Source organism: Adiantum capillus-veneris, chromosome 20 (assembly GCF_014529385.1).
Source record: "Adiantum capillus-veneris isolate H3 chromosome 20, ASM1452938v2, whole genome shotgun sequence".
Taxonomy (NCBI): Eukaryota; Viridiplantae; Streptophyta; class Polypodiopsida; order Polypodiales; family Pteridaceae; genus Adiantum; species Adiantum capillus-veneris.
In genome coordinates, this window is record NC_140950.1 from 147,162,212 (window position 1) to 147,188,462 (window position 26,251).

At 51.3% G+C, this 26,251-nt stretch overlaps 1 protein-coding gene across 9 annotated transcripts in view; it reads left to right on the plus strand.

Moving 5' to 3' along the window:
• LOC147433375 (uncharacterized) overlaps positions 1-26,251 on the plus strand; it is a 201,699-nt gene that overhangs the window by 148,107 nt on the left and 27,341 nt on the right. The gene's annotated exons all lie outside the window — the stretch shown is intronic.

Consider the following 26,251-nt stretch of genomic DNA (forward strand, 5'->3'; position numbering starts at 1 on the left):
AATGAAATGAGAGAGAGAGAGAGAGAGAGAGAGAGAGAGAGAGAGAGAGAGAGAGAGAGAGAGAGAAAGAAAGAAAGAAAGAAAGAAAGAAAGATTTTTAACGTCTATGTCAGGCCGAAATCGGCCTATGAGACAAATCAAATGTACATTGTGTGTATGTCATCCGTCTATCGGAAAGACAAATGAAACAAAATTGATACAAAACTGAGCTGAAAGTAGGTAGTGGAGTATCTGAGGAGGGATGGAGCTCTATCTCTAGGGGTATATGCATGTCTGTATGCTCAAGGTAGTACAATCATGAGAATGCATCAAGCTATCTAGCTCCATCCTGTACTAATGGGGGGGTGTAAGATGTGGTACATGGGCGGGGCTGGTGCCAAGGCTACCCGGATGAAAGCTGTCGGGTCAGCCCTCATCTGAGCCACTCGCTCCTCAGTGGCACGGCGCTCCCGGGCTCGGATCTCCTCGATCTGTCGGTGGTGGGAGCTCGCGCCCCTGTAGCCTGTGACTCGTGGTCGTCGTCTAGCTCGGTTCACCTCCGCCTGTGGGAGTGTCACTCCCCTCTGAGTGTCTGGTGAGGGGGGGGCGGAAATCCTCTGAAAGAAGTCTGTGAGCTGCGACTGTCTCCCCTCTGTCTGTGTAGCTGTGTGTGGCTGTAGTAGTGTGGCCCGATGGCTCTGTATCTCTAGTAAGAAACGTCCGAGCTGTCTCTGATCTCGAGATTCCATGATCTCTCGGAGAGTGGGCTGTCCTCTAAATAGGGCCTCATACCTGCCTCTGATCTCAGTGTATGCTCTGCATCTACATACAAAGTGCTCCTCACTCTCCACCTCCTCTGTGCAGGCTCTGCAGATTCGCTCCCCCCTCGGAACACCAGTATGTCTCCCGATCTCAATCTCTAACCTGTGTGAAGCCACTCTCAGCTGACCAATCGCCACCCGTGAGCTATGTGGCATATATGTGTCCATGTAGCGTGGTCTCTGTATGAACCCCCTAGACAATATGGTGAGAAACTGGTCTCTGTAATCTGACATCCTCGTCCCCAAGCTAGGTGCCTCCCAGACTCTCCTAGTGTATAGCTGCCACAGATCCTGTCTCAATACCAAGTTCCTCTCACTGCGAGAGAGGTGAACATATGGTGAATGGGGGTCGTACTGGAATGGTGGTAGGCTCTCCATGTCAAGACCGTGTCCCTCAAACCATGCTCTGACCTGTGAGTACCATGCTCTCTCATGCCCACTCTCTGATAGCTGTATAGCTGCCTCAAATGCTCTACGGGTAAGTCTGTCAGGAGGTAGCTCTCTCATCCTCTAGATGAAGCAAACTGTCTGGAATAGTGCCTCTACAACCATAGGTGGTGTGGCGAGCTCGGCTCTAATAATGTCGTGTGGCACTGTCTTCTTGCTGCGGAGCAAGCGTGAGATCATATATACCTGTGGTCTCTCTAGTTGTGTCCATTGGTCAGCTGTCAATCCTGGTGCCCATACTGCCGCCGAGTACATCAAGGCCGGGGTGACTAAGGTGTCGAAAAGCCACCCCTTCGTGCGGGGCTCCTGAAAGTGTGCCTGGTGGCACCTCCGCTCCAGCATGGCCAGAGCTGCATATCCTCGGGTGAGCCTGTCAACAGCAGCCTGCCTCATAGTGAAGGGTCCTGGTAGGCTGGTGAATGTGGTGCCAAGGTAGACATAGGAGGTGACTACATCAACCTGTCCTCCTGCTGCTGTGAAGGTGGCGGCGCTCCTCACTGCACTGGATGTGTGAAAGATCATAACCTTGGTTTTGCCAAGGTTCACAGTCAACCCCCTGTGTGTGCTGAATTCGTCCAAGGCCTCAAGATGGCGTTGCAAGCCCTCGGGTGACTCTGAAATCAACACAATATCATCAGCATATAACATGATGTGGACCGGAGTACCTGCCAAGTCGCTCCCCTCTCCCCCTGCTCGCAGTATATAGTCGGAGATCTCGTCGATGTATAGCCCAAAGAGTGTCGGGGAGAGTGGGCATCCTTGCTTAACACCAATGGTGCTAGCAATGGTCTCTGAAAAACCGCCTGGGCAACGAACCCGACCCGTCACCCTCTCATATAGAGCATATATGGCCCAAATCATCTCTGTTGGTACCCCAATGCTGTGAAGGCGCTGGAAGAGTCTCTCGCGTGGGACTGTGTCAAAGGCCTTGCGGAAGTCCACAAAGCAGCAGTAAAGCCTCTTCTCCCGCGCCTTTGCCCCATCAATGAGGCAGCGCAGAACGAAGATGTGGTCAATGGTGGAAAAAGCTCGTCTGAAACCTGCTTGGCCTGGAGCTCGTAAACCCTCCATCTCTGCGTAGCAGCTGAGCTGTGCCTCAAGTACTGCTCCATATAGCTTGGCCATCGTGTGGCCAATCATGATAGTCCTGTAGTTCCCTGGGTCCAGGGTGTCGCCAGATTTGTGGATAGGCACTATGGTGTGCTGTGTCCACTCCTCTGGGAAGCCCTCCCCTATAGCCCGGTTGAAGACATGTGCAATCAACGGGGCTATAGTGGAGGCCGCATAAATGATGTGCTCACTCTGTAATCCAGTATGGTCAGCTGATCGTCTGTGCTGCATGCGGCGTATGGTCCTCTCTACCATCTCTGCTGTAAAGAAGGAGGAGCACGTGGGGCGAGGCTCGTGTGGTTGTGGAATAGGAGGCTGCCCTGGCACTTCATAAAGTCGCTCTGCATAATCATGCCATATCTGTGGATCCTCAATAGCTGTAGTCGGACGTGGCTCGCGCAGGGTGCGCCATGCCGTCGCGCTATCCATGCTCATGAATAGGCGGTATAGCTCAAGCTCCTGTGCCTCTTCGAATGCTCGCCGCTTTTGGCGTGTCAGCGTCTTCATATGCCGTCTGGCCTCTCTCTCTGTGATCTCTCCTAAGGCTCGCCGTGCATGGAGGCGTCGGTATAGCTCTCTGCACTCATCATCATACCAGCGGTTCTGAGGCATAGCCCCGGGGGGGGGAGTGCGTCCTGTGTGAGTGGTGTGTGGAAAAGAGCTAATAGCTGAAGTGTGGAGAACGGAAGAGATATGTGATGTGAGAACTGAGAGTGGTGTGGATGGGTGGAGGAGACATAGGCCATGTTCGACCTTGGCCGAGTAAATAGAGGCTAACTCATGTGTGAAATGGATGGTGGTGTGTGGAGTGCGTGTTGTGGAGCTGTGTGTGATGGTATCTCCGGTGATAGAGAAAGAGAGGTATGTGTGGTCGGCTCCGATGGGTATGGGTGGAATGGTGAAGGATGTGATAAGGTGTGTAGCCTCCCTGGGTCCCAGAATATAGTCGACTGTACTCCCCCCTCCTTCTGCAACTCCATGTGGCATACAAGTCAGGCCCCCTGAGGTGGGCCACTGGACCATCCCGTTATAAATAACGAGACGGTGCTGGGAGCCAAGTCGAAGTAGATGTCGTCCATAAGCTGTGACTGGAGCTCTGTCTGCTGTGTCTCTCATAGTAGCCTCCTCATCTAGAGTGTGTAGTGTCTCTGGGTCCTCATGGTCATATGTCTCACACTGCTCACTGCGTGTACGAGCATTGAAGTCTCCCATAAGGAAGACTTCACCCAGTGTGGAGATCTCGTCGATGTATAGCCCAAAGAGTGTCGGGGAGAGTGGGCATCCTTGCTTAACACCAATGGTGCTAGCAATGGTCTCTGAAAAACCGCCTGGGCAACGAACCCGACCCGTCACCCTCTCATATAGAGCATATATGGCCCAAATCATCTCTGTTGGTACCCCAATGCTGTGAAGGCGCTGGAAGAGTCTCTCGCGTGGGACTGTGTCAAAGGCCTTGCGGAAGTCCACAAAGCAGCAGTAAAGCCTCTTCTCCCGCGCCTTTGCCCCATCAATGAGGCAGCGCAGAACGAAGATGTGGTCAATGGTGGAAAAAGCTCGTCTGAAACCTGCTTGGCCTGGAGCTCGTAAACCCTCCATCTCTGCGTAGCAGCTGAGCTGTGCCTCAAGTACTGCTCCATATAGCTTGGCCATCGTGTGGCCAATCATGATAGTCCTGTAGTTCCCTGGGTCCAGGGTGTCGCCAGATTTGTGGATAGGCACTATGGTGTGCTGTGTCCACTCCTCTGGGAAGCCCTCCCCTATAGCCCGGTTGAAGACATGTGCAATCAACGGGGCTATAGTGGAGGCCGCATAAATGATGTGCTCACTCTGTAATCCAGTATGGTCAGCTGATCGTCTGTGCTGCATGCGGCGTATGGTCCTCTCTACCATCTCTGCTGTAAAGAAGGAGGAGCACGTGGGGCGAGGCTCGTGTGGTTGTGGAATAGGAGGCTGCCCTGGCACTTCATAAAGTCGCTCTGCATAATCATGCCATATCTGTGGATCCTCAATAGCTGTAGTCGGACGTGGCTCGCGCAGGGTGCGCCATGCCGTCGCGCTATCCATGCTCATGAATAGGCGGTATAGCTCAAGCTCCTGTGCCTCTTCGAATGCTCGCCGCTTTTGGCGTGTCAGCGTCTTCATATGCCGTCTGGCCTCTCTCTCTGTGATCTCTCCTAAGGCTCGCCGTGCATGGAGGCGTCGGTATAGCTCTCTGCACTCATCATCATACCAGCGGTTCTGAGGCATAGCCCCGGGGGGGGGAGTGCGTCCTGTGTGAGTGGTGTGTGGAAAAGAGCTAATAGCTGAAGTGTGGAGAACGGAAGAGATATGTGATGTGAGAACTGAGAGTGGTGTGGATGGGTGGAGGAGACATAGGCCATGTTCGACCTTGGCCGAGTAAATAGAGGCTAACTCATGTGTGAAATGGATGGTGGTGTGTGGAGTGCGTGTTGTGGAGCTGTGTGTGATGGTATCTCCGGTGATAGAGAAAGAGAGGTATGTGTGGTCGGATCCGATGGGTATGGGTGGAATGGTGAAGGATGTGATAAGGTGTGTAGCCTCCCTGGGTCCCAGAATATAGTCGACTGTACTCCCCCCTCCTTCTGCAACTCCATGTGGCATACAAGTCAGGCCCCCTGAGGTGGGCCACTGGACCATCCCGTTATAAATAACGAGACGGTGCTGGGAGCCAAGTCGAAGTAGATGTCGTCCATAAGCTGTGACTGGAGCTCTGTCTGCTGTGTCTCTCATAGTAGCCTCCTCATCTAGAGTGTGTAGTGTCTCTGGGTCCTCATGGTCATATGTCTCACACTGCTCACTGCGTGTACGAGCATTGAAGTCTCCCATAAGGAAGACTTCACCCAGTGTGGAGTACTCCATAATCTCGTCCGTGAGGCATGCGTACGGTGACTCCTGCTCAATAGGGGCGAATCTGGAGCCTGTGGGAGCAAAATAGCAAAGGGCAATGTAGACGATCCTGTCTCGTGAGAGCTCGAGGCGAATCCACATGTAGCGGGCCTGTGGGTCCCGGGCAACAATCTGTAGTCTGCTGTGAAGCCCCTGTCTAAAGAGTATGGCCACTCCTCCTGAGCCGCGAGTGGTGTGCTGGCGCATACATCCTCGATGTAGAGACTCCCAGTGAAATCCATGTATCCGTGGTAACCCTCTCTCCGGGCTCTCGTGTGTCTCTGTAAGTAGAATGATGTCTCGACCTCTCATCACCTCCTCAAGTCTCTCTGGGTGTGTCCATAAGTCTCCATTGCAATTCCAAACCGTGACATGAATCTCCTCGTGTGTCCCACAGGCCGCGAGTCCCTATGCGATGGTCTTGCCATCAATGATAACCCTACCATCCCGATATACTGCCTTCTTCCCTTCTTTGCGGGCTTGGTGGACTCGAGGCATGCACGCGCGACGGTGATCTTGTTGCATCTTTGTGAGGTCATCATCTAGATAAATCGGTGGGCCGTCGATCCCTCTCAAGATGACCCTCTTTCGGAGGAAGGAAGTTCGAGACTCCTCGGAGGCGAATTGGAGGATGAGAGCTCTTTTCTTTGGATCTTTGCCGGCTCTCCAAACTTTGGAGAAAGGGATCTCTTCTTCCTTGTATCCCACTTTCTTGCATAAAGCTTTCCCATCGCTTTCGGGTGTAGACCCTTCTTCTTCTTTGATGCCGGTCACTCGCACATTGAGACGGCGAGCTTGTCGCATCTTCTCCTCTTCGATGGTTGTGTGTACGATGAGTACCTCATCTTTTTGGGCTTCCTCTCTTGCTACCTTCTTGATGTTCTTTTTGACTACTTCGACCCATCCTTCTTTGGTGGCCTCTAATTTGTCCTCAATGCTTGCGGTGAGGGCTTTGGTGATCTCCTCCTTGAGGGCTTCCTTAGCCTCCCCTTTAATCTCTCCTTCCTCGGGGGTGAGGGATGTGAGGGAAGCATGAAGGAGATCGATTTGTGCCTTCATCTCTTCTTGCTCTTTCCTCCATCTCTCCCTCTCCTTCTCGTTCTCCCGTTCGCTTCTCTCCTTCTCCTCTTTGAGATTTTGGATTTCCGCTCTCATGTCCTCCTCCTCTTCGTTCCATAGCTTGATGAAGTTGGCTTTCTCCTCCTTCCATATTTCTCTCTCCATCCGCCATTCCTTCATGTCCTTCTCCAATTGTGCAAGCCTCTTATTCGTGAGCATGAAGGACGTTGTCTTCTTTGTCGGTGTCGGCGTCTTGATGATGGGGAAAGACATGGTTGGCTTCGTAGCTACCCTCTCTTCATATTGTGAAGAAGAGGGGAAGAGAACACTCAGCTTGTGTGTATGCAGGGGGCAGCGGGCAGGGGATGGGGATGGGGTGTGTGAGAGATTTTTTAACGTCTATAAAAGGCCGAAGTCTGCCTATAAGACAAATCAAAGTACATGAGGTGGGTGTCCTCTGTGTATCCGTAAAGGATAAAAGGTACAAAAGTAAAAGTGACTATCTTGTATGATGACTGGGGAGGAAAGTGATACAAGTGTGGGGATGGAGCTCCAAAACTGGGGAAAAGATGTAATCCTATATGGTGGGGTAGAATGTACTATCATAAGGTAAAATGCTATCCTATCTCTAGCTCCATCCAGTACCATAATCTCGGTGTAGTACAGGATGCATGGGCGGGTAGGGTGTGAGCAGTCCTCATAAGATGGCTGCTGCATCTGCAAAAGCCCGGAGGCATCTCTCCTCCAAAGATCTATAGTAGTGCTCCTGGATCCCCTGGATCTCGCTCTGGTGTAGGCAAGGCGCCTTGCGTCCATGGGTACGTGGGCATCTACGAGCTCGGACCTCCTCAGCGTGCTGTTGAGTCACGCCTCTCTGGATGGTTGAAGGTGGTGGGGCTACTATGGTCTTCTGAAAAAAGTCTGTGAGCTGTGTCTGGCACTCATCTCTCCCTACTGGAGGAAAGAGTCCCGATGCTGCTGTATCTCGAGGAGAAAGCGATCGAACTGTCGCTGGTCTCTGGACTCAAAAATCTGATGTAGAGTGGGCTGATCTGCAAACAAGGTCGGGTATCTGCCTCTGATCTCCTCATGTGCTCCACATCTGCAAACATAGTCCTCGCTCTCAATCTCAACTGTGCAAAGTCAGAGAGAGAGAGAGAGAGAGAGAGAGAGAGAGAGAGAGAGAGAGAGAGAGAGAGAGAGAGAGAGAGAGAGAGAGAGAGAGAGAGAGAGAGAAATGAAATGAAATGAAATGATATATTAACGTCTTCAAAAGGCCAAAATGACCTATGAGACCATCAGATACAAAGTGGTGAATCTAATACAATGTCTGAAGTACAAGTACAAAAAGTACTGAAAGTAAAAATGAAAACTGAAATGAAGTGTGAAATGTGAAATGTGAAAATGTAGAATAGGCCCTCAATGACAATCAGGGTGTCGTGCTAGAATGCCTCTGATCCTCTGTTGGAGTCTCCGTCGATGTAGTGTGCTCCTGTGTGTCGGTCGTGGTCGTCTCGATCTCCCGAGCTCAATTGCCCTGTCAATGAGGGTGCCTCTGGTATGAATGCGGGTACAACCCTGTGCTGGTGGTTGGTCTCTTGGCTCCCTCGATCCAAAGAAGTCTGTGATCTGTCTCTGCGATTGTCGTACTCCATGTGTCCCCAACAGAGTGTCTCTATGTCGGTGTAGCTCAAGTAGATAAAAGCCAAGGCATCTCTGGTCCTGATACCTCATGACTCTATCTAGGGGTCCAAAACCCTCCCTGAATAAGCAATGGAAGCGCCCTCGTATCTCATAGTACACAGTGCAGTGGCATATGTAGTGTAGCTCTGTCTCTGGCTCTCTACCGCATAGTTGACATATCCTAGACTCTGGTGGTATCCCTCTGAATCTACCTGTCTCAATCTCCAGCTGGTGTGAGGATGTGCGAATCTGACCAATAGCACATCGCAGACCATGAGATAAATGAGTGTCCATGTAGTTCGGACGAGTCACAAACCCATCCCCTGAAAGTTGGAGAAGGTGCTCTTTGTAGAAAGCCATCTTTGTGTCCAACTCCTGTATCGGCTCTACCCATGTCCTCCTGGTGTCCAATTGTATAAGATCCTGACGAATGAGTCTAGTGATCTCCGTCCGTGTGACTGGCAGGGAGGGTGCATCCAGGGAATACTGAAAGGGAGGCAATCGATCCATGTTGAGACCATGCCTCTGAAACCATGAGGCCATCTGTGCATACCAACATGATGCATCTCCCTGCATCGCTAACTGTCTAGAGGACTCAAGAGCTAGTCTAGTATATCTTCCTCTATGTGTATCCCATAGACTGCGCATAAAGGACACCGATCTGGTAAGAGCCTCAATCTCTATAGGAGGGGCGGCTACCTCCGCTCGAATAATCGCATGTGGTACAGAGGCCTTGGATCTAATCATCTGGGATATCATAAATACCAAGGGTCTCTCCATGTTCCTCCAATTGTCATGATTCACAGATGGTCCCCAAACTTGGACCCCATAAAGCATAGCTGAAGCAACCAAAGTATCAAAGAGCCATAGTTTTGTTCGTGGTTTTTGAAACTGAACCTGCGAACACATCCTCTCTAGCCCTCCTAATGCAGCAAAGGTTGTGGATAGAATAGTCTCAGCTGCTCTCCTCAGGGTAAACCTCGGTCCCATGAAAACCACCCCCAGATATGTATACTGAACAGTGTACTCCACAGTGTCCTGGCCATATACGAGTGTAGGTGCCGATCTCTTGACCCACTGCGGTGTGGTGTTCACAGACAGTCCACTATCCTCTGCAAATTTGTGCAATGCATCCAACTGTCTTTGCATGCCCTCTGGCGACTCTGACATTAACACAATATCATCAGCATATAATAATAAAGGGATCCATGTCCCTGCCAGCTGAGCGCCTCTGTCACCCTCTCTGTCAATGTAGTCAGAGACCTCATCTATATACATACCAAAAAGTGTAGGGGACAAAGGACACCCCTGTTTCACTCCAATAGTGGAATGAACAATGTCAGAAATCCCCTCAGGAGTGTGTACCTGGCCAGTCAATGAGCCATATAAAGCCATGATCCCCCATATGATCTTTGTGGGTACTCCCAACTTCAGTAGCCTGTGCATCAATCTGGCCCTCGGCACCGTGTCAAATGCCTTGCGGAAGTCCACAAAGCAACAATACATCCGTCTCCCATGTGCCCGACCCTCCTCAATAATGGCTCTGAGTGTAAGAATATGGTCCAAAGTGGAGAAACCCCTCCTGAATCCAGCCTGTCCTGCTGCTCCTATGCCCTCATTTTCTGCCCATTTACTCAATTGCTGTTCAAAAATGGATGCATACAACTGTGCCAATGTGTGCCCTATCATAATAGTACGGTAGTTCCCTGGTTCCGTGGGGTCCCCTGCCTTGAAAAGAGGTACAATAGTAGATAATCTCCAAGACTCGGGTAGTCCCTCACACATGACACGGTTAAACAACCGCGCAAGAACCTCTGACAGTAAATCTCTAGCATGTATCAAGTGCTCTGCCACCAAACCATCATGATCATATGCTCTCCTAGTCCTCATCCTGTCAATGGCGTTCTTCACCATCTCAGTGGTAAAGAAGGTACTAGTGGCTGGACATGGCTCTAGAGGGTCTGGTAATGGTGGTTGCCCAGGTACTGTATATAATGATGCTGTATATTGACCCCAAATCTCGGGAGAGGTAATCACTGGAGGAGGTGAGTGCTCATGGAAGAGACGCCAGGCCTCACCTGAATCTCGGCTCAAAAAGAGCTGATACAAATCACGTTCCATCTAGGCTAAAAAGGCCCGCTTCTTCTGTCGCACTAAACGCCGAAGGGCAATCCGAGACTGTCTATATGTAATGACTCCAAGTATAAGCTCGCTCTGAATCTCAACTCTCATCTCTCTTCACTCCTCATCATACCAACTATTTCTAAGATATCTAAGAGAGAGAGAGATATGAAATGATCTATTCATATCTCTATTAACGTCTACAAAAGGCCAAAATGAGCTATGAGACCAAACTGATTACAATGGTGAGTCTAGTACCAAGTCTGGTTACAAACAAAGAAAACTACAAAGTAGAAACTGAGATAGGAGTGGTACCGACTCCTATGGGTGGCTGATAAGCTGAGCAATGGTATAATGCCACAAAGGTACAAAATGGCAATACGTGTCACCATGATACAATATAGCAGTAGCATGAAGTCTATCCTGATCGACACTCTGGGTGTCGTGCTAGAATCCTGTGGATCCTCTGCCGCAATCTCAGTGCTACGTGGCTCCCCTCCTCAGTCGTGGTCGTCTCGATCTCCCCAACTCTATAGCTCGGTCAATGAGAGTACCACTGGTGTGTGTATGGGTGGGAATCGAGCTCTGTGGTGGTGGTGGCTCCTCTGCCTTTGTGGTACTCGGACTGAAGAAATCTGGGACTGTCTCTGTCTATGCCCTCTGAATAGAGAGTCTCTATGTCTCTGTATCTGAAGTAGAAATAATCCGAGACATCTCTGATCCTGATATCTTATGAATCTATCTAATCCTGATATCTTATGACTCTATCTAACGAGTCAAAACCATCTCTAAATAAACAGTGAAAGGGTCCCCGTATCTCATCGTAGACTGTGCAGTGACATATGTAGTGAAACTCTGTCTCTGGCTCTGCATGGCATAACTGACATATCCTACTGTCTACTGATATTCCTCTGAATCTACCTGTCTTAATCCCAAGCTGGCGTGAAGATGTGCGTATCTGGCCTATGGCTCATCGTAACCCATGAGATAGATGTGTGTCCATGTAGCTGGGTTGTGTGACAAATCCGTCTGTTGTGAGTTTGAGAAGATGCTCTCTATAGAAAGCCCTCTTCGTACCCAACTCCCGTGATGGCTCTATCCATGTCCTCCTGGTATCAACCTGGATAAGATCCTACCGAATGAGTCTAGTAATCTCCATCCGTGTAAGAGCCAAAGATGGTGCATCAAGAGAATATTGGAAAGGAGGCAGCCTGTCCATGCCTCTGAAACCATGAGCTCATCTGTGCATACCAACATGATGTATCTTCCTGTAATGCCAACTGTTTGGATGACTCAAGAGCAAACCTAGCATATCTGTCCCTGGTGGTGTCCCATACGTTGTGTACAAATGATACTGATATGGTAAGTGCCTCAATCTCCATAGGTGGGGCAGCCAACTCCACTCGTATGATGTCATGTGGAAGTGAGGGCTTGGCTCTAATTAGCCTAGAAATCTTAGATACCAAGGGCCTCTCCATATTACTCCATCCAGCACTGCCAACAGAGCTTTGTTCGAGGTTCTTGGAATTGAATATGCGAACAAATCCTCTCTAAAAAAGAAGTTTTTGATCGCTCGCTACTGCTGCTCGCCCCTCTGCACCATCGCTCTTCCCCCCCCCCCCCCCCCTGCCTCCCGTCCCCTGCCTGCCCCTCGCATTGCCGCCCTGCCTGCCCACCCGCTTGTGCGCTCTAGCCACTCCAGCCCGCCCCTCCTGCCTCTGCTTGCAGCCGCCTGCTGCCCTGCCTCCCGCTGCCTCCCTGCCAGCCCGCAGCGCCCCCCCTTCTCACGCCCCCCCCCCCCCCCCCCCCCCCCCCCCCCCCCGCCCCTTTTTTCCTTACTTTGCTGCCTTTTTTCTCCCCCCCCCCCCGTTTTCGACAATCCTGAAGGACCTGCACTTGGCTCTGCATCTTTGTTACTTTAAGCAGTGCTCGGAGTGCTCGGTTGCAGAGTGCCTTCATCGACCGCTTCTTCGCCACAGCAGTAGACACAGATGGAGGCTCCAGCTCCGCCACAGAGGGACTCATCCGAAGCCCCCTCGCCCGACCCCGCTGAGCCCACCATTCGACTTGCTCTTTCGTCGACATAGCAAGCGAGCCTTGCCGCAGAGGTAGAGCACTTGTAGGCGACTTCTGTCATCTGCAAGGTTCTCGACACCCGTCCTAGCAGAGGAGAGCTGCGAGACCTTCTCCAGGCCCGCCTTCTCGCAGAGGTGGGCAAGTTTGTGGATGTCCAGATCCTCGGACGAGGGTACTACCAGATCGAGTTCGAGATTTCCGAGATGGCTATGAGTCCACTGGCCATCCGAGCATCACGCGCCCACTTTCGACAGTGGCGACATGGTTTTGACCCGCCTTCGGATGTGCTAGTAGAGGAGGCAGACATCCCCATCTGAGTCTGCTTTCCGGGTTTACGGAGGGAGTACCTTCCACTTCTCTCCAGGATTGCTCCGCCATCGGGACTGTCCTGGAGACACCTCGTACGGCAGCATCAGTAGCTGCCAAGGCGGCTGGCATCCCTTCAGTTCGAGTTTTGGTCAGAGATACCCACACGCTCCCGAAGGTCATCCTTCTGCCTCGGGTGAGTGGGGGTTGGTTTAGACAGAGTGTGGAGTACTCGGGTCTCCCGAACCAGTGCTTCATTTGCAGACAGATGGGCCATCTAGCGAAGGCCTGTCCACGGAGGAGGCCACGACCTGCACCTCAGCCTCAGCCCCAGCCTGCCAAGGCTGGGCCGCAGCCACAGCCAGCGGCACAGCGCACAGATTTTGAGCCACCCTCCGAGCCTGGGGCTCCAGCGGAGGAGGGATGGCAGCAGGCCCGTGGCCGTCGACGCCAGGGGCCACAACGGTAGCCTGGCACTCAGAGTGGCCCTCAGGTGCCTACTCAGCAGCAGTGGGTTCCGACGGGGAACCGCTTTGGTCCTCTTGAGTAGGAGGAGCCCCCTACGCCAGCCTCCACTTCCGCTTCACCCTCGCCAGCCACCCCACCTTCAGATCTCCCCTCTTCCTCCTCCTCCCCTCCCCCGCGCTTTGCTCCCGCCCACTCCCCACCTCGCCCCCCTGTCTTTGTCGCCCCACCCCGCTTCGTTTCTCCTCCGCCTCCCCCAGCTCCTTCTCCCCCCCTCCTCCTTCAGTGCCACAGTCGACTCAGGAGACTGGTCCCTCACCGGCGGCTAGGAGATCTCTTGGCAGCGCCTTTGCCACGAGTCACCTAGCGAGAGAGGTCAGCCCTTCTTGCGGCCCCCTCTGCAGATTCAGACATCTTCCCTTGCAGCTATCCCTCGCGGTCTGACGAGCATTGACCTCCGACGCCGCTGGGATTTCTTCGATTACGGATTCACTCGCTTTCTCGGCGATTCCGCATCAGACCACGAGGCAGACTGCTTGAGGGTCCACGCTCTGTTCCTCGCCGCTAGGGGGACAGAGGCCTTGGACTCAGTAGTTGGTTTCTCTTTTCCTCTCTGCGGTCGAACCGAGACAGAGTGGTCCCTAGACTCAGTGGTGGGATGGTTGCATACATAGGTTCTCGAGTTCTCTCACCACATAGGAGAGCTTGGAGTTACAGATTTGCTGCAGACTTTGTGGCCACTGGCCAAGTTTGCGGTGACACTTCCAGACTCAGCAGGATGTAGGCACATTGTGGTGTACTTTTTTGCTGATACGCAGTGTTTGCCTTGCTATGTATACATTCATGAGGACTCCTGGACAGTGGAGGTTGCTTTACGCATGGCTCGCTCTGCATGGGCTTGGGCCAGGCACTCACTACAGGCTCGCCTATCTAGAGGACGCTCGGATGCAGATTACTCCCCATCCAAGCCTGCCTCGAAGATAGCCCGTCTTGCTGTTGCGGCAGCATCTGTTGTCTCTCGCTCCCCATGAGGATTGTCTCGTGGAACGTGCAGGGATTAGGTGGGCCTCAGTTTCAGCGACAGCGGGGCCGATTGCATCAGGAGCTTCAGTGTTGCCTTGTGGGAGGAGAGATTGATCTCCTTATGCTTCAGGATCACCATTTGTCTGAGAGCCGCATTCGGCGATGTGGTCAGATTTTGCGGGGACGTTATGATACCTTTTGGTCAGCTGCTTTTGGACCTGGAGGCATCCAGGGTGGGGTATGTATGACTATTGCGGACTCTTTGCAGCAGGCCATTGTGGGCAAGAGGATTATTGTGCTAGGCAGGGCTTAGTGGATTACTTTGCAGGTTCAGGGTGGCCTTGTGGGCTTTCTGAACATCTATGCGCCCAATGTGGCGAGTGCTCGTGCAGAGTTTTGGTCACAGATTGTTGAGTCTTTGCCACAGGTTGACCATTGGTGTGTAGGAGGGGACTTCAACATGTTGGAGGACCCCTCTGCCAGGATCGGAGGCAGCCATGCTACTGTACATGGAGTCGAGTTAGCAGCTTGGGAGAGGTTGTGTATGACTTTGAGGGTCTCGGATACATGGCAGCATTCTGGCTTTGTGAGGCCTCCAGAGAGTCTTGCCTTCTCTAGATCGGACCGCAGAGTGGGAGGAGTGAATCTATCGCGGATAGATCGCTTCTACACTAGTGACCACTTCAGTGACTTGGGGGGAATCAGTGGGCATCCTGGCAGGGACATCCTTCTCGGACCATGCACCAGTGATCCTCACAGTGGCAGACAGGCAGAGGAGTGGGAGCACGATGCTTCGCATCCCAGAGCGGGTCTTGTTGGCCTCAGCACTCAGAGAGAGAGGGTAGAGGCTCTCTGGACAGAGGGCATGGACAGCCAGGCTCTACCTGCAGACAGAGTGGCCTTTAGGCCTGGCTCAGCTTAGCCACTTTTTTCTCCAGGAGTCTTTGGCTCGACGGGCTGCAGCGAGAGAGAAGGAGGAGCGTCTCAGACGAGGCATTGCTTCACTACAGAGGATGCAGGAGCAACATCCAGACAGTCCATGGTTGGAGGAGTAGTTACAGCAGGCTCGATAGGAGCTTGCTTGCACAGAGGAGAGGCATCTCAGTGGACTCAGGTGGGTGACAGAGTGACAGGTGCTTTTTTTGAGAAAGTGGGACATCGGCACTCGCATGCCAAGGTCAATCAACTGAGGAGACCCGATGGGTTAGTTGTTTGTGAGCCCGAGGATATGCGTGCATTTGCTACTGACTTTTACCGTGAGCTACTATCGGCTGAGCCCCAGTCAGAGAGACAGGATGCATGCAGGGAGCAGGTTTGGGCGCAAATGCCTTGCCTTGTGACTGAGGAGATGCGCCAGAGGCTAGAGCTACCTCTTCAGGTTGAGGAGCTGCACACGGCTCTTAGGGCCCTCCCTCGTGGTAGCTGTCCAGGTGAGCATGGGCTGACTCCCAGCTTCTTCTTGGAGTACTGGGACCTGCGTGGCCCAGATCTTTGTAGTGCCTTTGAGTACATCCTGCACACAGGAGTGATGCCGGATAGCATGAGTGAGGGCCTGATTTACCTCATTCCGAAGGAGGGTGGCTCCTTGGATGAGATTCGACAGTGGCGCCCCATCACCATTCTCAACTCAGCCTACAAAATTCTTGCCAAGGCTCTGAGTTTTAGGATTCAGGCACTCTTGGAGAGCCTTATACATGGGACTCAGACAGGTTTTGTCAAGGAACGCAGTATCCTTGACAACATGTTTACTTTCTGGGAGGCTTCTGCCTTGGCATGGCTCCATGGGGAGGACCTTGTGATTCTTCTTCTCGATTTTGAGAAGGCATACGACAGAGTTGATTGGATCTTTCTAGAGTGCACTCTACGTAGGATGGGCCTCTCAGATGCTTGGATCAGAGGGGTGTCAGCTTTGTACAGACAGGCTCACAGTCAGGTGCTTTTGGCAGGAGGTAGAGGTGAGCGCGACAGGCTCAGACGATCGTTCAGACAGGGTTGTCCTCTTGCCCCCTTTCTCTTTCTATTCTATGCGGAGGCGATGAGCAGATTTTTGGTGTCTCAGCAGGTTGGTCTGAGGGGCCTTGCACTCCCTATAGGGGGAGATGAGCTGCTGGACGCTGAGTTTGCCGACGACTCAGCCTTGTACTTAGAGGGCCAGGAGGCCAATCTACACAGATGTGAGCAGGCTTTGGCGACCTTCTGCTGTGCATCTGGCGCACTGATCAACTGGAGAAAGACAATAGCTTTCTCGGTTGGCAGTGCTCCTGTGCCAGATTGGATGCCAGGAGAGGGTTTCATGTGGATTCCTCCAGAAAATGCAGTTCGGTACTTGGGTTGTCAGGTTGGTTTGGATTTGTCCCCCGAGCAGCAGATTGCTCCTCTTCTCCTGTCCATCAGGAGAAAGTTGTTACATTGGAGCTCAGCACGACTATCGCTGGCTGGTAGAGTAGTAGTTGCCAACCAGGTGTTGTTGGCGACTATGTGGTACATCACTTCTTGCTAGATCTTCTCGAGTTCTTGCATCAGCCAGGTAGAGAGGCTGATCAGGAACTTCCTTTGGTCAGGTCGCGACACTCAGATTGCGCGAGCCAAGGTGGCTTGGTCGGTCATCACACTTCCTTGTTCTCAGGGAGGGCTTGGGATCATTGATCCAGCACAGCAGAGCAGAGCCCTTCTTGGGAAGTTCGTCGTCAGAGGACTTCTTCCAGGCGAGGAGCCCTGGAAGGAGTTCTTGCTGCAGAGGCTTCGTCCTAGGGTGCCTGAGTCAGGAGGCCCTTGGCAACCTTCGACCAGATGGATCTTTACAGAGTTGCGCCGAGTTGGTTTGAGCAGGAGACTGGAGGACCGATTCGCTGTGAGTTTGCTTTGTTCTTGGGAGCTATTACGGCGTGGCCTAGAGCAGAGACAACCGACGTGCATGAAGGAGCGCCTACGGCAGCCCCTCGTCTGGAACCCCATGGTTAGCACTCAGAGAGGCCACTTGGTTGGGAGTAGGCCTCATGTTTCTTAGGGTCCCATGGCAACAGGTCCAGTGCGCTCTCTAGGTAACTGGCTAGAGTTCACAGGTTTGTCAGAGGAGGGGCAGGCTGTCCAGCTACAGGGCATGAGAGGGGTTCAGAGCATGTGTAAGGACATCTCAGAGTCAAATCTAGCTGAGTGGCTCACGCCTCTCGAGCCAGTAGCACCCCGGTGGATGGGAGCCTTCACACGTCTGAAGGTTCTCATTTCAGTCAGGGCTTGCCCAGAGATTGTCCCAACCGTGTTCTTTGAGCTTCAAGGTGGGGGATGATTACAGCCAGTAAAAGTCGAGGCCCCGCAGGGAGTAGAGTGCTGTTTCGAGAGGATCCGAGTTGTGGGCATCTGTGGGAGGACTTGCGTTAAAGACCCTGACCCAACAGCTCTTGAGACTGGACACTGGAGGCTATGGGCTTGGGAGTGCTGTCCACTGGCACGAGTACAGTGGGATCCTGGTGAGTGGCTATGGAGGGACCCCCTCTCTTCTGCAGGCCGCTAAGGAGTCCCCTTCTTTCAGTACACTGTTCGGCTTGGACGTCACATACTTGCAGCACAGAGAGAGACCCGCCCCGCTGCAGCACGTCATTGGCAGGAGGAGGGCCTCACAGTCGAGTTCTTGGTAGCCTTTTGGCAGAGGCTGTGGGACTCCAGACAGCCGAGGCGCGTCACTTTGTTCCAGTGGCTGGTTGCACACAGAGCCACAGCAGCAGGGAGCTGGCTTGTGCATAGTGGTCTCTCGGCCGCATGTACAGCCTGTGACCAGTTGGTGGAGAGTCAGCGACATTGTCTTTGGGACTGTCCCTCGGCCCAGCAGGTGTGGGTACGAGTTCTTCGGCTGATGCCTGCCCTCTCCACGGCTGGACAGTACACTTGGGGGACAGCGGCTTGGTCCACCCTCATGGACCCGGCACTTCAGTTTGAGCTATCTTCCACCAGCAGGCTGATAGTGATACAGGGGGGACCTTACTCCACAGGAGTGGTGCAGTGAGAGATGAGTGTTGGGAGCTCATCAGCGGCCTAGCTCTCTGGTTCATCTGGCGGACCTGTTGTTTCCGCATCTTTGAGGCTCGCCCTTTGCCACCAGCAGAGACTGTTCGTGATTTTTGGCTGGAGCTGATCCATACTCTCAGAGGACAGTTTGAGGGACTACAAGGCAGCTCCGACCGCATGCGGGAGCGCCGCGAGGCTTCCTTTCGACTCTGGCGCCCTGGGCCTTTCTACACCATGGTCCAGGGGGTGCTCAGATGGCACTACTGTCCACCTGTGTGGCTTTTCCCTCCTCCCATTTCTTGATTTAGCCCCATTGTATATATGCCGTTCTTTTATTGGGAGAGTCTCCCCATCATGCTTGTTGTAGCCCTCTCTTGCAGAGGTGGATGTAGCCCTATGGGCAGTTTTCATTAACTAATAGAAGGATCTTTTTCTCGAAAAAAAAAAAAAAAAACAAATCCTCTTCAAACCGCCTAGAGCTGCATAGGCACGAGTCAATCTAATTTCTGCTGCCACTTTCAGTGTGAACCTCGGTCCACTAAAGACCACTCCTAGATATGTGTATGCATCAGTGTACTCCATACTGTCGTGCCCATATGTGAATGTAGGTGCTCATCTCCTAACCCATTGTGGCGTGGTATTAAATACCATGACCTTGGTTTTACCAAGGTTGACAAACATTCCACTATCCCCTGCAAAACTATGCAATGCGTCCAAATGTCTCTGCATACCCTCTGGTGAGTCTAATATCAACACGATATCGTGAGCATACAATAAAAGAGGGATCCATGTCCCTTCAAGCTGAGCACCTCTATCTCCTCCTTTGTCAATATAATCAGAGACCTCATCAACATACATACCAAATAAAGTAGAGGACAATGGGCATCCCTGTTTCACTCCGATAGTAGAGTGAACTATGTCATATATCCCCTCTAGGGTGCGTACATGACCCATCACTGAACTGTACAATGCCATAATCCCCCACATCAGCTTTGTGGGTACCCCCAATTCCATAACTCGGCGCATCAATCTGGCCCTTGGTATTGTGTGAAAAGCTTTGCGGAAGTCCACAAAGCTGCAATATATCCGTCTACCAATTGCTCGACCTCGTCAATGATAGCTCTGAGTGTAAAGACATGATCCAGTGAAACCCCTCTTGAAACCACCCTGTCCAGGTGCCCGTATGCCCATAGTCTTTGTTCATCTGTTCAGCCTATGCTTAAGGATGGACGCATACAACCGTGCCAATGTTTGTCCTACCATGATAGTACGGTAATTCCCCGGTACTGTGGGGTCTCCTGTCTTGAAGATAGGGACAATAGTAGACAATCTCCAAGACTCACGAAAGCCCTCACACATGACACAGTTGAACAACCGTGCAAGCATCTCTGCCAACAAGTCCCCAGCATGTATAATGTGCTTTGCTACCAAACCCTCATGATCCTGTGCCCGTCTGGTCTTCATCCTGTCAATCGCCTCCTTTACCATCTTAGTGGTAAAGAAGGTGTTCTTAGCCGGACATGGCTGTGGTAGATCTGGTAGTGGTGGCTGTCCAGGTACAATGTATAATGATGCTGCATACTGCCCCCATATCTCCGTGAAGTAATCACTGGTGGGTGAGACTGCTCATGGAATACACGCCAAGCCTCTCCTGAAACTCTGCTAAGTAAGAGCTGATATAGATCCTTCTCAATCTGGACCAAGAAAGCTCGCTTCTTCCGTCGTACTAGTCGTTGTGTAGCAATTTGAGACTGTCTATAGGTGATCACTCCCAATGCAAGCTCCCGTTGGATCTGAGCTCTTCTTTGTCGACACTTCTCATCATACTTCTTGTTCTGAGGAATGTGCCCAGAACGACATCTCTGACTAGGCTGAGTGTGTGGGTATGCCTCTGTCGTTGCTCCATTTAGTGTCACTGTCAGCATAGATGTGATCTCCTCCACTGTGTATATTGGCTCTGATGTGCATAAAAGTCTACGTATCTCCTTTGCATAGACTGAGTCAGTCTGTGGTGTAAAAGTATAGCGTGGATGTCTACCACCCCGTGAGGCCTGAGATGTATTGTACTCAAAGGAGACTGATAATGTTGAAAGTGCATGAGTCTACTACTATCCCAACAGGCCTGGGCCCCATTGTAAAATCCTGAATGTGAGAGATAAAGCTTGGGTGTGTCAGAACATAGTCTACAATATTGGCCCCATGTCTATGTGGAAAGCAAGTAAAACCTGTAGATGATGGGAAGGTCGGTAAGCCATTCACTATGGCTAAACTGTGAGTAGTCGTCATCTCCTTGAGGTATCTTCCATACTCTGTATGCTCTCTGTCGTGTGAGCATCTCTGAAGCCCCATCTCCTCTGGCTTTAGCTCTCTGAGCATCTCCTCTGAGGTGTCATAGAAAACTGTCTGTGAACTGCCTGTACGGGCATTGAAATTCCCCAATAGTATGATGTCTCCATCCCTGGAGAACTCCCAAATATCATCATCAAGTACAGAGTAAGGAGACTGTGCTCTAGGGGAAGCATATACTGAAGTGTTGTGGGGCTCTACTGAGACTCTACATAATTGACCATCACCCTGTAGGTCGAAAAACATGGAGGGTACAGTCTCTGAGCAAGCCCGAACTGTGTTGAGGACCTCTAGTTGCGTGAAGGCCCCCATCTATCTGGGCGTTGCTGATTCGAGAGGTGTAAGCCACTCAGCTGGTACTACCTCTGTGATGTCCTGGCAAATGCTCTGCACCCCTCTCATGCCCTGTAGAGCTGGATGCTTTGAAGCTCCTTTGACAAACGTTAGAATTGTAGCAAGTCACCTAAAGTGTGTGTTGGATCATTTGCCATGGGACCCTAAGAGACATGAGACCTACTACCAACCAAGTGGCCTCTCTGAGTGGTGACCATGGGGTTCCAAACAAGGGGTTGTCTTAGGCACGCCTCCGTGCAAGTAGGCTGGTGCTGCTCCACGCCTCTCCGTAGGTGCTCCTAGGTCGAAGAAGGTTCACAACAAAACGGTCCTCCAGTCTCCTGCTCAGGCCAACTCTGCGCATCTCTGTGAAAATCCATCTGGTGGAAGGTCTCGAAGGGCCTCCAGCTTGAGGCACTCTAGCTCTAAGCCGCTGAAGCAAAAACTCCTTCCAGGGCTCTTCTCGCGGAAGCAGTCCCATGACAACAAACTTCCCAAGAAGGGCTCCGCTCTACTGGGTCTATGATCCCCAACCCCCCCTGAGAACAAGGTAGAGTGATGACCTGCCAGGCCACTCTGGCGCGGCTGTTTGAGTATCGCGCCCTGACCAAAGGATCATAGGCCTTCTCAAAATTGAGAAGAAGAATCACTAGCGAAGGTGTCACAAATTGGTGACGTGGCATTGCGCCAAATACACACACAGACATGGACAAGGCTGATACGTGGCACCGTATGGAAAACCCCCGCAAAACGTATTGACATGCTGACGTGGTAGGCCGTACGGACAGCTGTACGGATTTCCGTTTTTCACGCTGACTGCCGTACGGATTTTCGGAAATTATGCTTAGGTGATTTTTGGGGTTTGAATGGTTTAATTCCTAAAATCTTTTGGTTCCAATGCTTTATGTCTAGAAGCTTTTCACTTAGGGAAGGTCATCACTCTTTCTTGCTCTCAGGGAAGGTTGGGGATCATAGACCCTGCACAAGAGAGCAGAGCCCTTCTTGGGAAGCTCATCGTCAGAGGACTTCTTCCAGGTGAGGAGCTCTGGAAGGAGTTCTTGCTTCAGCGGCTTAGTGCCAGGGTGCCTCAGGTTGGAGGCCCTTGGCGACCCTTGACGTGATGGATTTTCACAGAGATGCGCAGAGTTGTCTTGAGCAGGAGACTGGAGGACCGCTTCGCTGTGAATCTGCTCCCGTCTTGGGAGCAACTGCGGCGAGGCCTGGATTAATGTCAGCCTACTTGCACGGAGGAGCGCGTGAGACAGCCCCTTGTTTGGAACCCCATGGTTAGCACTTAGAGAGGCCACTTTGTTGGTAGTTGGTCTCATGTTTCCTGGGGTCCCATGGCGGAGGGTCCAACACGCTCTTTAGGTGACTGGTTGCAGTTTTCAGGCTTGTCAGAGCCTAGAGGAGCTTCAAGGCATTCAACTATAGGGCATGAGAGGGGTGCGGAGCATGTGTCGGGACATCTTAGAGGCAGTACCAGCTGAGTGGCTCACACCTCTCGAGTCAGCAGCGCCTAGATGGATGGGAGCCTTCATGTGAGTGGAGGTTCTCATCTGAGTTCGAGCTTTCTCAGAGACTATACCCTCCCTGTTTTTCGAGCTACAAGGTGAGGGACGTTCACACAGAGTTGCAGTAGAGGCTCCACAGGTGGCAGAGTGCTGTTTTCAGAGGATCCGAGTGGTGGGTATCTGTGGGAGGACTTGTGTCATAGATCCCGACCCAGCAGCTCTTGAGACTGGCCACTGGAGACTGTGGGTTTGGGAGAGCTATCCATTGGCACGAGTACAGTGGGATCTTGGAGAGTGGCTTTGGAGGGACCCTTTCTATCAACAGACCATCCAGGTGTCCATTTCGACTAGAACGTCACATACTAGCAGTGCAGAGAGAGACTCGTCCTGCTACAGCACCTCATTGGCAGGAGGAGGGTCTCACAGTTGAGTTCTTCGCAGCTTTTTGGGAGAGGTTGTGGGACTCCAGACTGTGGAGGCGAGTCACTTTGTTCCAGTGGTTGGTTGCACACCGAGCTACTGCAGTTGGGAGTTGGCTTGTACATAGCGGTCTCTCGGCCGCATGCGCAGCTTGTGACCATCCTGTGGAGCGTCAGCATCAGCGTCAGCGTCTTTGGGATTGTCCTTTGACACAGTAGGTGTGGCTTCGTGTTCTTCGACTGATGCCAGCTCTTTCCACAGCTCGACAATACACATGGGGAGTATCTGCTTGGTCTACACTCACGGGCCCGGCACTTCAGTTTAAGCTATCCTCCACCAGCAAGATGATAGTGATGCAGGGAGGTCGACCTACTCTCTACCTTGCTACAGAGCTTACTCCACAAGAGTGGTGCAGTGAGAGAGAGGAGTGCTGGGAGCTCAATAGCGGCCTGACACTCTGGTTCATCTGGCAGGCCCTCTTCTTTCGCATCTTCGAGGCTCGCCCTGTACCACCAGCAAAGATTGTTTGGCTAGAGCTGGTCCATACTCTCAGAGGACAATTCGAGAAACTCGAGGGCAACTGTAACCGCACGCGGGAGGAGCGCAGAGAGGTGTTCCTTCGACTCTGGCGTCCTGGGCCTTTCTTCACCATGGTCGAGGGTGTGCTCAGATGGCACTACCGTCCACCTGTGTGGCTCTTCCCTCCTCCCATCTCTTGATTTAGCCTCATTGTACATATGCTGTTTTTCATTGGCAGAGTCTCCCCATCATGATTGATGTAGCCCTCTCTTGCAGAGGTGGTTGTAGCCCCATGGGCAGTTTTCATTAACTAATAGAAGGATCTTTTTCTCGGGAAAAAAATGTCCATAGGCCTTCTCAAAATCGAGAAGAAGAATGACCAACGAAGGTGTCACAAACTGGTGGCGTGGCATTGCCCTAGATACACACACAGAGACATGGACAAGGCTGACACGTGGCACCGCATGGAAAACCTCTGCAAAACGCGCTGACATGCTGATGTGGCAGGCCGTACGGGCAACTGTACGGATTTTCGCTTTCACACTGATTGCCGTACGGGATTTTTGGAAATGTCGGGGCTTGAATGCTTTAATTCCTAAAAGCTTTTGGCTCCGATGCTTTATTTTTAGAAGCTTTTCACTTATTGCTTTTGGGGCTTTGCTTTTGGGCATCCGTTGTACCAAAAAATAAGTGGGCTAGGCCTCACTTCTCAGAGCATCTGGACGTAGAGTCTGAGAGTGAGCACCTACCCACTCTCTGGTACTACGAACACAAATTAATACAAAAAGAAATACCGAGAGGGGCACCAATCTTTGGGGCCAATATCTCTAGGCACGGAACTACGCCTGGCCGTGTCGACTCAAGTCTGAATTTTGGGCTGTTTTGAAGTGAATCTCTGCTGTGTCGCGGTAGAATCTTGAATTGGGGTGTCCAAGTTTGTTAGAGTGGTATGAGAGCATGGTCGATTTCTCTTCTACCGGGAAATCCGATCATTTTTTCGCGACACTTATGGATTCCAATAGAGATCAGTTGACTTCTTCTGCATTTGGGAATGCGGGAGGAGATCACAAAGAAGATTCGCATGAAGAGTTCGGCCCTCCTCGACCTACTCAGGTTGAGATTGAAGAGATGGAATGTCGACAATTGGTTGACGACGCAACAAAGAAGATGATCAACATTGCAAAGGATCCAAAATTTACAAAATTTTTGACTCAGCAATCCTTTGAAGAAGTGCACACCCCGTGGCAGGCCACAGAGCCTCCCATCAAACCGGCACTCAAGAAACCTCCTGCTCCGAGGATATTCATAGAGCAAGAATTGGAAGAGGTGGTTGATACACGGATTAGTCGGCTTTTGAATGCGAACAATAAAGTCAAAAAGCACGACAAAAAGCAGAAGAAAGGAACTGACTTTTTTGGTTATTTGGGTCGCCAATCTACTTTTGCCTCGGCAAGAAAGCCGAAGAAGTGTGGACGATTTGACGGACTACCCAGTTCCTCTTCTTCTTCTTCTTCTGACAGTTCTTCTAGCTCTTCTGACTCGAGCGAAGAAGACAGAAAGGGAAAAAAGGGAAGCAAAAAGCAAAGCTTCGGAAAGGGCAATCTGACGATCGCAGGTTTTATGCAAAGAAGAAGCATTTCTATAAAGCCAACAAGTATGAGTTCCTAGAAGATAAAAGCATGAAAGTTAGAGAATTTAAAGAAGCTTCGAGGGCTTTGGCCTTCATACAGCAGTTTGACATAGCTTTCTCTGGAGGCATTACTCAGAGCACTCCAAGATTCGGAGGGCCACCTCTTTCTCCAAGGGAAATGCTCAAACATGGTGGTCCACCCTTCTATCGAACAAGGAAGTTCCGATTGAATGGTTGAAATTCAAAAGGCTTTTTATTTCTTCTTGGCTGACTCGGAAGTACGAATGAGATATACGAACTGCTTGGAATCATCTTCGGATGACCAAGGGAGATTCTTTGGACGCTTAATGCGAGAGATTTTGGAACTCTTTTCTACCAACCTCTTCATTTAAGAAGGTCTCGTTTAAAGAACAGATTGAGCGGTTTTGCTGCGAACTTCCTATAGAAATCCGAGACTACTGCTTGGAACAAAAGTCAAATTCTATTCAAGAATTGATAGGTCAAGTTAATTGGGGTTTTGCGATACATTCGGGAAATTTGACTTACCCCATTGATGAGATCTGGACTCAGAGAACCCAACAGACCTCTCACAATGAAAGAGAAAGAGTTCCCAGGACAAAGAAAAGAAAGATACACGTCCTCGACAGACTCTTAAGAGAAAGGGCTATCGATCTCAAAGAGAGGAAGTGTTTTGGTTGCGGGGAATTGGAACACATCTCTGCAAAGTGCCGCAAAAGGCACAGCAAGAACAGAGTGAAGACAGGCCAGAGAGTTCTAGAGGCAGCAAAGGCAAATGAAAGCAGAACTGATACCACATTGCATGGGGCCCGAATCAAATTAGATGAACAAAAGTACACAACTTTGCCAATCTTAGGGCAAAGTGAAAGATTAGGAAGCCCTCATTTTCTTTGATGGAGGAGCCAAGGCCAACTTCTTTTCACTTGAATTGGCGGCTCGATTAGGCCCGACAGGTTGAGGCTACAAGCAGGGGGAGTTCTATTGGCACCCAGACGGGATGTTTCCATTACACCGATCATTGGCAAACTTCGTTTGCAATGTCAGGGTGTTTTAGGGCACGAGGATTTCTACGTAATGCCCTTGGGAGGTTGTGACATCCTCCGTGTAGTCTCAATCTTGGCCGGGTCCATCTGCACTCCTGCTGTTGAGACGATGTGTCCCAAAAAGTGTATCTCTGATAAGAAAAATTCACTCTTCTTTGCATTGATCACCAACTTGTGATCTCACAATGCCTGAAAGACTTGTAGCAGATGTTCTCTATGTTTTGCCTCATCCTTGGAGAAGACTATAATATCATCAAAGAAAGTGCCAACAAAAGATCTGTACTGTTTGAAAACCCCGTTCATCATTCGGATAAAGGTCGTTGGAGCATTGGTAAGGCCAAAAGGCATCACCAAAAAATCATATAAACCGAAGCTCGTCCGAAAGACCGTCTTGTAGACATCCCCTAGCGCGATTCGGATCTCATGATA